The following is an 11,128-nucleotide window of genomic DNA, read 5'->3' as shown; positions in this document are numbered from 1 at the left end:
CTCTTATACACATCTAGCAGCAAACCCCTCTATGGGTGGTTCAGACGACAACTGTGTTGCGGAGGCGCGCCAGGCCCAAACCTATATGGCTGCGGTGGGGGGGCGGGGCTCCATTCCGCTCCGTTGATTGGACCACGCGGCGTTGGGGCGGGCCCACGCGATGTGGCGGTCCACAATCGCCCACAGGCTCCAGGGGGCGGGCTGGGGCCGCGGAGCCGGTAGAATCCTGCGGGGGCTGTCTTCTCCTTAACACGCTCCGAAAAACATCCCCGCGATTCACCCCCGCGGTGTCGTTTCCTGTCAGGCTGGTTCCTGCCAGAAACTGTTCTGGCACTGTTCGCTTCGTGTGTCCCTCCCGGTTTCCCTCAATGAAAGAGGCTGGAGAGCCGGGTGAAAACAAAACAATACTGTATCTCAGAAAGTCTTTGCCTGAGGAACCGACCAACAGTACCTATTTCTAGACTTCAGTGTATCTCAACTTATTTTACCAGAGCAGGAGTACAAACCCAGGAACTGCAGCCAGATGTTTGTATCTGATGCTCAGTTTTGCGATTTACAAGTTAAAAGATCTTGGCCAAATTACTTGGCCCCCGAAAATCTGTTTGTTCACTTATAAAATAGACATAGTAAGAAGACTACCTTAAAGAGTTGTGAAGATTAAAGTAATTCGTTTAGAATAATAGCATACATGGTGAAGCTGATCTATAAATGTAAGCTTTCATTCACATAGGTATAAAAAACAAAAGATAATTGCACAGAATAGCTTTGCAAGCAGCTCGAAAAACCTTTATGGATAGAATGCACGTACATGGGGCTTCTATTCCATGTTCTATTTAAAAATCTGTGTAGTTTTTCCACTTCATCCTGTGCACAGTAAGGCCAGAGAAATTTGTAGGCTACAGCTTCAATCCTTTTGTTTACTGATTGCCCCATTTAGAATCAGGTCTTTTCACACAGAAGAAAAGGCTTTCTGGATCCTCTTTTCACATCTCATGGTCTCTCTTTGGATTGGGAGCAAGAATTCTATTCCAAACTAAAAAACTGAGTTGCACAAATTTCCTACATCAAGTTAGAATTTTACTGTGTTTAGTCAGAAGCCATTGAAATGTTAATAGAGCAAAGAGTTAAGTTCAATTCTTTAAATTCAACATTATAACAATCACTATAGAACAAAGTTTTGAATTTGAATGAAAATATGGGCAATATTTCAGAGTTGATTAAAACAAACAAAAAAGGAAAGAAAATTTTTATCACTGGGTCATTTTAATTTTAACTTTAGTTCTGGGTTTTAATAGTTTTTTTTTTTTTAGTCTGGAAGGGGAAAATAAGAGATAAAAATACCCATTTAATAAGGAAATCAGCCTTCTATCTATTATTCTTTGATTAGTTTATTAGTTTTGGGTTTTGTTTTGTTTTCTCAAGCTCTCACTATGTTGTCCAGGCTGGTTTTCAACTTAGGAGCTCAAGTGATCATCATGCCTCAGCCTCCTGGGTAGCTGTGACTAGAGGCTGCCCTATTCTTCACTAAGTAAGAGGTAAACTTTGACCAACTTCTGTGGCTCCAATTATAAAGGGTATGATACAAGGTATTATAGAAGTTTTAAACCCAAGGGATTTCACAGCTGAAGGTTTGGGGGCAAAGGGAATCTAATGGTACCTAAAGAAGCAATGAGGTAAATAGTACAGATATCTGACCAACAGAAGGCCTGTGCTGTCTTCCTTCAGCCCTAAGTAGGCTGTTTTTCTTCCCTATTTTTGCATCTGTAGGAAAAGGATTGTATTAACTCAGAAGATTTTAATTGAAATCTTTGGACTATGAAATGGGTCCTGCATGGGGTTTGGTGAGGTGTCAACACCAAAATCTTATGCAAAAATTTATGCCTAGGGGCTGGGGTTGTGGCTCAATGGTAGAGTGCTTGCCTAGCATGTGTGAGACACTGGGTTCAATTCTCAGAACCACATATAAATAAGTAAGATAAAGGTCATTAACAACTAAAAATTTTTTTTAAAATTTATGCCTGTGTACATTTCTGGACAGAGCTCTATGGCTTTACTTTCATCAGAGCTTCTCAAAAGGAAAACTTCAAAGTTAAAGGCCCCTAAAGAAGACTCTTCGCCTATAATTTCACAATGATTTTAGTTATGATTGTTTGGAAATAGAGTTAGGAAAAGTCTTGGGATCAAGAGAGGCAAGATTGATGCATTGTTGGTACTTGTAATTAATCTATAGCAAAAAGTAAGTATCCCAGGTAAGTAGACTGGAGGAAAAAAGCATTATGAGAACCCAGAGAACAATTTTCTTTACCTATGAAAGGCCATAGCCTACAGCCAATTTGGAAGGTTTTGTTTGTTTGGAGTACTGGGAATTAAACCAAGGGTACGCTACCACTGAGATACATCCTTAAACCTTTTTATTTTTATTTTGAGACAGGATCTCAATAAATTGCTGAGGCTGGCCTCAAACTTGAAATTCTATTGCCTCAACCTTCCAAATAACTAAGATTACAGGCATGCATGACCACACCTGGGTGCAAATTTGTTTTGAAACATTTTTATTGCAACATAATTGACATACTTTAAAGTGTATAAATCTTATATGAAAGAATTCAATGAATTTGTAGATATGTGTGTATATATCTATATGTATATATATCTGTGAAACCTGCCCAGCATGCAAAGTCTCCCTCTTACTCTCTAAACATCAGTTCTACCAAAAGAAGCTATAATTCTATTTTATCATAGATAATTTTTGCCTGTTTTGAACTTTATATAGATGACATTGCACAACATTAAAGCTACTGGTAATATGTCCTTCTGCCTTGCTGTGAAGCAAGACAACTTTGGAATAAGACACATGAGGCTTGAACTTTTGGTCTCTTTAGATCACACCTATATAACCTTAAACAAATGACTTAAACTTGTTTTTTAACTCTAATAATGGAATAATAAAAACCTGTCTGATAAACCTGTTTTTATGGATTTATTAAATATTCTTTGTAAGGTCTCTGATCCATAGAAGAGGGCTAAAGTTTTTTCTTTCTTTTTCTCTAGAATATTTATATTCTATCTTCCAGAACCAGTGTTTCTTGTTCCAGAAACAAGTGTTTCCTGAAGGAGGCTATCTCTAAATCCCTGGCACCCCAAAATTATTGATTTCTTAGGTCTCTGTTTTATCCCTAAATTTCACGTGTTCCTCTGCTCTGGCATTTAGCACAGTTTACTGTAACTATTTTTTGGCATTACTACAAGGCTGTGAGAATCATGAAGTCAGGAACTGGGCAATTTCTCCTAGTGCCCTTACTATTAAGAGTGGTTCAATAAACTTTTGCGGAATGATTAAATTCAGCTGTATTAGAATTCCACTAGAAGTATCTACTATAGGTGTTAGCATTAGCTTTGAAACTATTCAAAGAAGGAATTTGTAGATTTATTATTATTATTATTATTATTTTTTGAGCTTGGTTAGATGTGTTACAAGGAACAGTAGTTTAAAATCAAAGCAAAGATGTAGTTTGGACACTTGTGTTTACTGGCCTTTTCCACCATAACGAAAGAGATTTGGTATAATAAACAACTTAAGAGGAAAAGTCAACAAACTCAATGAGTTTGCAGCTTTGCACAGACAGAAAACACAAGACAAAGGAACAGAGGTAAGGCAGTGAATAGGTGAACAATTTAGACTGAATAACCAAGCAATTAGGATTTTGTTGGTCAATTAATCTTTTGTCAGTCTTTTGAAGGAAGAAGGAGATGTGAGAATTCCAGAGTTATGGTGGAGTCTTAAAAGGATGACAGAAAATACATAGATGGTTAGATACATTATAAAAATATTTTCATTTCTAAGGAGTCTCCATAATTTTGAGTAGTCATAAAATCTCAATAACCTGCAAAATTTATTTCCAAGAAACTCAATGTAACTATTTTTTTTACCAGATGAGATTTCTTCCCTAAATTAAACATAGACCTGGGCTTAGGGGGTGCAGTTAAGTGGCACAGCACTTGCCTAGCTCCATCCTCAAATAGAAGCTATTCACTGTTTCCAGAAATTCACATTTATTGCCTTCACAAGTGTATCTCTTGTCCCAAAGATAGCATGAGTGAACAGATACTAGTCAGATATCTGACTTGCTCCAGGGACACAGAGTGTCCATACATCCTGGCTGACCTGACAAGATTATTAATAATGCTCCTTACACATACAAAAGTCTCCCAGAATGGGTCTATAAATTGTATAGTCATCTTCCCATTGGGCTGCACACTCAAGCTGTCTAGTACCCTCCTTTGACTCTTCCCCAAGCTCCAGGCTCTATTAAATCTCAGAACCCTTTCCCACAGGTTTTCCCCAGGTTTTCAACAATAGGTCCTTGAAGTCTTAGTCAAACACATTAGCAGTATAAATAAAGAACACACACACAAAAAGAGGGAATGAATCTTAGCTAAAGATGACAATGAGAGGAGCAACAAGAGGAGCAAAACTGTGGCTTATTAGGAGTTTCTTAGGAATTATAATGAAATTTACCTATAATGAAATTTGTAATTTGGCATTACAAATTCGGCTCTGAAGACAATTTAACATTTAAACCATAGCAGGCAGTTATAACTTTTGCAAAAGCATAGAATATAAAGTAAGATGCTAGTATCCATCCACATAATAGCCCCAGAAAGCAGAGCCATGTAGTCTAGAATGTCAGAGGGCCGAGGAAACCCCTGAAAAAATCCTCAGTAAATATCCACATTTCATCTCAGGAGTTTGTGGCAATTCACTTTTGCCTGATGTGTTTTCTTTATCATCTACTTTTCTAGTTGTATAGATTCTCTACTTTCTGCTACAAATACTAGAACCTTGAAGGTCTACCAACAAGGTGGACCTTCCTAGCTGAATCTGAGCAGATTCCTAGTCTCCACTCAGAGTTTACTCATCATAGCCAAAGTGAGAATTCTGTGACATAACCTGGCCAAACAAACTCCTACCTGGCTGCCACCTATAGGAGAGTGGAATTAGAACATAAATGTGTGGGGGTCATAGAAACAGACATTTTGTATCTGTTATACATTCTGCTACAGAGGCCAACCCTCAGACTCCTTCCACCCATGCCTCTGGAAGAGTTTCCACTCATGTAAACCCCGGGGTGGGGGTGGGGTCCTACATTTTGACATTGTCAATTGCAATTTGTTGCATAACTCAATTAGTAGTATTTGTTAATCTCCTAATGTGGATTTTTTTTTTTGGTAACTATGCTGATATTTTGACTGCTCATTATTTCTGAGAGAGATGTTTCATAATCTCCCACTATGATTGACTCTCGCTACTTTAAATTTTATTAATTTTTGTCATACATTTTGAGGCCATATTATTAAGGACTTACAAATTTGTGATTGTTGTAACTTCTTAGTAGAGTGATGTTTTATCATTATGAAGTATTTTCTCTTATTTTTTTAACCAATACACATGTAATTTCAGTACATGTATACATTTTGTAATGTTCAAATCAGTTTCAACATATTTATCTCCTCAAACATTTATCATTTCTTTGTGGTGAAAACTTTCAAAATCATTCCTTCCAGCTTTTTAAAATGAATATTATTGTTATCTATTGTCACCATATTGTACAGTAGTACCTCAGAGCTTCTTGTTGTAACTGAAATTAGTATACCCTAGTTAACCTTCTCCCCCTTCCATTTCTTCTATCTTTAGTAGTTTTTTTCCTTCCATAAAGACTACCTTGTCTGATGTTAGTATAATTACATCAAGATTCTTTTGGTTATTGTCAGCAAGTAGCTATATTTCTATTCACTTCCTTTAAATATCACTGTATTTTTTGTAGGGGAGTACTGGGAATTGAACGCAGGGGCACTCAACCACTGAGCCACATCCCCAGTCCTATTTTGTATTTTATTTAGAGACAGGGTCTCACTGAGTTGCTTAGTACCTTGCTAAGTTGCTGAGGCTGGCTTTGAACTCGAGATCCTCCTGCCTCAGCCTCCCAAGAAGCTGAGATTACATGCATGCAACACAGTATCCAGCAAGTTTACTTCTTGTTTTTTGTTTGTTTGTTGGTGCAAGGAATTGAACCCAGGGCTGTGCATGTGCCAGGCAAGTGCTCTACCACTGAGTTACACCCTTAGCCTCTAAATTTCTTTCTTTCTTTCTTTCTTTCTTTCTTTCTTTCTTTCTTTCTTTCTTTCGAGAGAAAGAGAGAAAGAGACAGAGAATTTTTTAATATTTATTTTTCAGTTTTCGGTGGACACAACATCTTTATTTTATTTTTATGTGGTGCTGAGAATCAAACCCAGCGCCCCGTGCATGCCAGACGAGCGCGTTACCGCTTGAGCCACATCCCCAGCCCTAAATTTATTTCTTGAAAGCAATATATAATTACTTCAGTCTTAAAGTTGTTTCCTTTTAATCAGAATTTTTTTTGCAATTAATATTCAACATTGTCAAAGACAGATTTTTTGAGTTAAGTCCACCATCCTGCTATTTATTTTCTACTTGTTCAACCCTGTCTGCATTCCATTTTCCTTCTTTCTGTCTCTCTTTTTTTTTTTTTTTTTTTGGTACTGGGAGTTGAACTCAAGGGCACTTTATCACTGAGCTATATTCCCAGTCCCTTTTTTTTTTCTTTGTTTTTTGAGACAAGGTATAAGCTGCCAAGGCTGGCCTCAAATTTGCAATTCTCCTGCATCAGCCTCCCAGGTCTCTGGGATTATAGGTGTGCACCATTACATTCCACTCTCTTTTCTTGATTTATTTTAATCAATTACATTTTTTATTATTTTGTTTTCCCTTCATTGTTAGCCATACATTCTTTTGCCATTCTTTTAGTGTTACTCAAGAGATTGTAGTATTAACTTCTAAATCTATGAACATTTATTTAATATAAACTAGGACTTTAGTTACTTCTTGAACAATGCAAGAATCCTAAACCCTTTAATTACATTTACTACCTACTACATGTCTTTTTGCCATTATTTCATGTATTTTAATTATTTCTATAAGCAGTATTAATCTCCAAAAGCTATTGTCATTATTATTATTTCATATGCTCAGCATGCATTTAGAATTTCCCACATAGTACCCTTGTCATTGCTTTTCGCTTTTTACCTGCATCCATGTGCTTCTACCAGGGATCTTTTTTTCTCCTTAAAGAACTCCCTAGATACTACTGTAGTATTTGCTTTAGAGTAGATTTGCTGCACATTAATTTTCTTCATTTTTGCTTGTCTGAAATGTCTTTATATCAACTTCATTTTGAAGCATATTTTCATTGAATATCAAATTATAGATTGGTAGTTATTTTCTTTCAGTGCTTTCTTAACCTGAGGAAAAATATTTACAAATTCATTTTACCTAAAAGTAAAATATAAAATGTTGGGCTGGGGTTGTGGCTCAGCGGTAGAGCGCTCACCTAGCATGCGCGAGGCCCTGGGTTTGATCCTCAACACCACATAAAAATAAATAATAAAAAAGGTGTTGTGTCTAACCAAAAAATAAATATTAAAAAAATGTTTCCCTACTGGGACTAATAAAGAAACAAAGATGCTCACTATTTTCACTTCTATTCAATATTGTACTAAAGGTCCTAGCTAACAAAAAAAAAATCAATAAAAGGAGAGAAAGAAATACAACTAACTGTCAGTATTTTCAAATAACATGCAGAAAATTGAAAGGACTCTATAGGTAATCTGCTATAATAAAATAAGTTAGTAACATTACTATAAACAAGGTCAGTTTAATTTTTGTATTTCAGCAAATAAAGTTAGAAAGTGAAATTAAAAAACAATGATCTTTGCAATGGTTTTTAAAATAAATCAAATATTTAGCATGAAGTATAATGAAAGATGTGCAAGTTCTCTACACAGATTTTTTTTTTTTTTTTTTTTTGGTACCAAAGTTTGAACTAAGGGGCACTTGGGCACTGAGACACATCTCCAGCCCTGTTTTGTATTTTGAGACAAGGTCTCACTGAGTTGCTTAACGCCTTGCTTTTGCTGAGGCTGGTTTTGAACTCACAATCCTCCTGTCTCAGCCTCCTGAGCCGCTGGGATTAAAGGTGAGTGCTACTGTTTCCGGGTCTATACAGAAAATTCTAAACCATTTTGAGAGTTTGTAAAATACTTTGCCTACTGTACCATGAAGATGTTCTCTCAAGTTATCTTCTTTTTAAAAAAATATTTTTAGTTGTAGATGGACACAATACCTTAATTTTATTTATTTTTTTTTTATGTGATGCTATGAATGGAACCGACCCAGTGCCTCACATGTGCTAGGCAAACGCTCTACCACTGAGCCACAACCCCAGCTCTCCAAAGTTAGCCTCTAAAAAAAGATGAAAGAAGAGTATATATCTAGAACAGGAATTTCTGAGCCATATTATAAGTCTTTGTTTAACTTTTTGAGAAACAATCAAACTATTTCCATAGTGGCTGCAGCATTTTATATTCCCACTAGCAATGAAAAACTTTTCAATTTCTTTACATCCTTACCAGCAATTGTTATTTTAAAAAGCCATATGTTATACAATGTTCAAGGATTACAAGATTCAGTGTTGTAAGGATGTGAATTTTTCCCAGCTTGGTCTGTATATTCAATCCCTCCCAAAGTTCCAGATGTTTTGTTTTATGGAATTGACACTGTTTTTAAAACTCATATGAAATAATAAAGGCAAAAAGTAGTAAACTTTAAGAAAAACAATGTGGGATGATTTATATAACTCGATATTAGAGTTGTTATGAAGCTGTGGTAATTAAGACAGCATGGTATCAGCATAGAGCAGTGTCCAGAAACAAATCCACACATACATGCCCACTTGATTGATGACAAAGTTGTCATTCCTGAGAAGTGTGGTAAAGATAGTCTTTCAAATAAACAGATAACCATAAGAGAAAAAATAACTTTCATTCCTATTGCACACAAATAAATTTCAAGTGGTTTATAGATCTAGATGTTATAATTAGAATAGTAAAACATCTAGAATCCTCCTATCTCAGCCTCCTGAGCTGCTGGGATTAAAGGTATGTGCCACTGCTCCTGGGTCTACACAGAAAATTCTAAACCATTTTGAGAGTTTGTATTGTAATTGGATTTAATCAAGAAGGTAACAGAATATCTTTCAGGCATTGAGTAGACATAAACAATGCAAAAATCACCAGACAGAAGAAGATTCACAAATTTGACACTATTATGAATTATTATCAGGAATGTCCATATAAAAACATAACACTAAGAGTGTGAGAAGGGCTGGGTGTGGTGGTGCATCAAAACTGAGGCAGGAAAATGCAAGTTCAAGGTCAGCCTCAGCAATTTAGCTAGACCCTTTGCACTTCAGTGAGACCCTGTCCCAAAATAAAAAATAAAAAAGGGCTGGGGACATGACTCAGTGGTTGAGGGCCTATAATGGTTAATTTGAATTGTCAACTTGATTGGATTAAGAGATGCCCAGGATTAAGAGGCTTTTGAGTGTGTCAATGAGGGTGTGTCTAGGAATGATTGGCATGTGGGATAGGCAACTGAAATGGAGACCCTCCCTAAGTGTGGGTAGCACCATCTAATAGGATGATGGCTTGGATGGAATAAAAGTTGGAAGAACAAAGAAAAAAATAGTCCATGTAAGCTCCATTCTTCTTGAATGGGTTCTTGATTGCTGCTGTGATCATCTGAGGATATAGGACTCTCACTTCTTCAGTCTTCCAAAGCGGACTCTTCCAGTGAGTCTCCAGAAGCCTTTGATCTCAGACTAAAATAGCACCATTGATCTCTCTTCTTCTAGGGCTTCAGCCTCTTGGACTGCCCACCTACTGGTTGTCCCAACTCTCCAGCCTGCAGATGGCCATTGTGGACTATCCAGCTTCTGGTCACATAAGCCAATATAATAAGTCCCCTTTTTATAATCATACTTCCTGATGCTTCTGTTCCTCTAGAGAACCCTGACTAATATAGCACCCCTGAGTTCAATCCCCAGTACAAAAAAAAAGTGAAAAGGTGGTCAAGGAGTAGAAGAAGGTATTAGCAATACATAGAATTGACAAAAGAGCTGGTTAGAATATATATTTAACTCCCACGAATCTTTGAGAAAAGATAGACAATACCCTTCCAAAAATGACTCAAATGTTCAATAAGCATCAGAGAAAGTTCCCAGGCTCATTGGTTAAAAGGAAAATGCAAATTAAATGTACAAAGATAGCACTACCCACTAAGAAGACCAAAATAATTTTGAAGTGAATTAAAGCAACTAGAACTCTTATACATGCTTATGAAAGGAGTGTCAAAAAGTAGCGTCACCCTCAAAGAATTAAATGATGCAGGGGTGGTTGTCTCTTATTATATGCATTCGTAATTTACTATTCTTGCTCCTCCTAAAGTCCACTGGATTTAGAGTAGTTAAGACAATGCGATACTGGCATAAGATCAGACATAGAGATCAGCAGACTAGAATTGAGAGTCCAGAAATAAATCCACATAGCTATAGTTAATTGATTTTTTGACAAGGGTGCTGAGGGTTTTCAGTGAGGAAAGGATAGTCTTTCACCAAATAGTGCTGGGACAACTAGATATCCTCATGAGGAAATCTGCCCAAAAGAATGAACTTGGATCTCTAGCACACAACATATGCAAAAATTCACTCAAAATATTTCAAAGACTTTTTTTTTTTTTTCAGTATTGGGGAATGAAAGCAGATATGCTCTACTACTGAGCTACATCCCTGGCCCTTTTTATTTTTCAAATGGAGACATGACCTGGCTATTTAAGTTGCCCAGATTAGCCTTGAATTTGTGATCCTGCTACTTTAGCCCCCGAATAGCTGGGATAACAGGCCTGTGCCACCACACCTGGATTCCAAGACCTAACTTTAAGAGCTAAGCCAAAATAACTGAAAAGAAAACATAGGAGAAAATATCATTGACCTTGGATTGAGCAACATTTTCTTAGGTCTGACACCAAAAACACAGACAATTAAAGAAAAAAATAAGTAAATAGGATTTCATCAAAACATAAAATTTTTGTGTATCAAAGAACACCATCTAGAAAGTATAAAAGAAAACTACCATTTGGAATAGCAATTTGCAAATCATGTATCTAATAAAGGGTTAACACCCAAAATATTGAAAGAATCATACAAGTCAACAA

Source organism: Marmota marmota, unplaced genomic scaffold (genome assembly GCF_001458135.2).
Source record: "Marmota marmota marmota unplaced genomic scaffold, marMar, whole genome shotgun sequence".
Taxonomy (NCBI): Eukaryota; Metazoa; Chordata; class Mammalia; order Rodentia; family Sciuridae; genus Marmota; species Marmota marmota.
Note: the sequence above shows the minus strand (reverse complement) of the source record.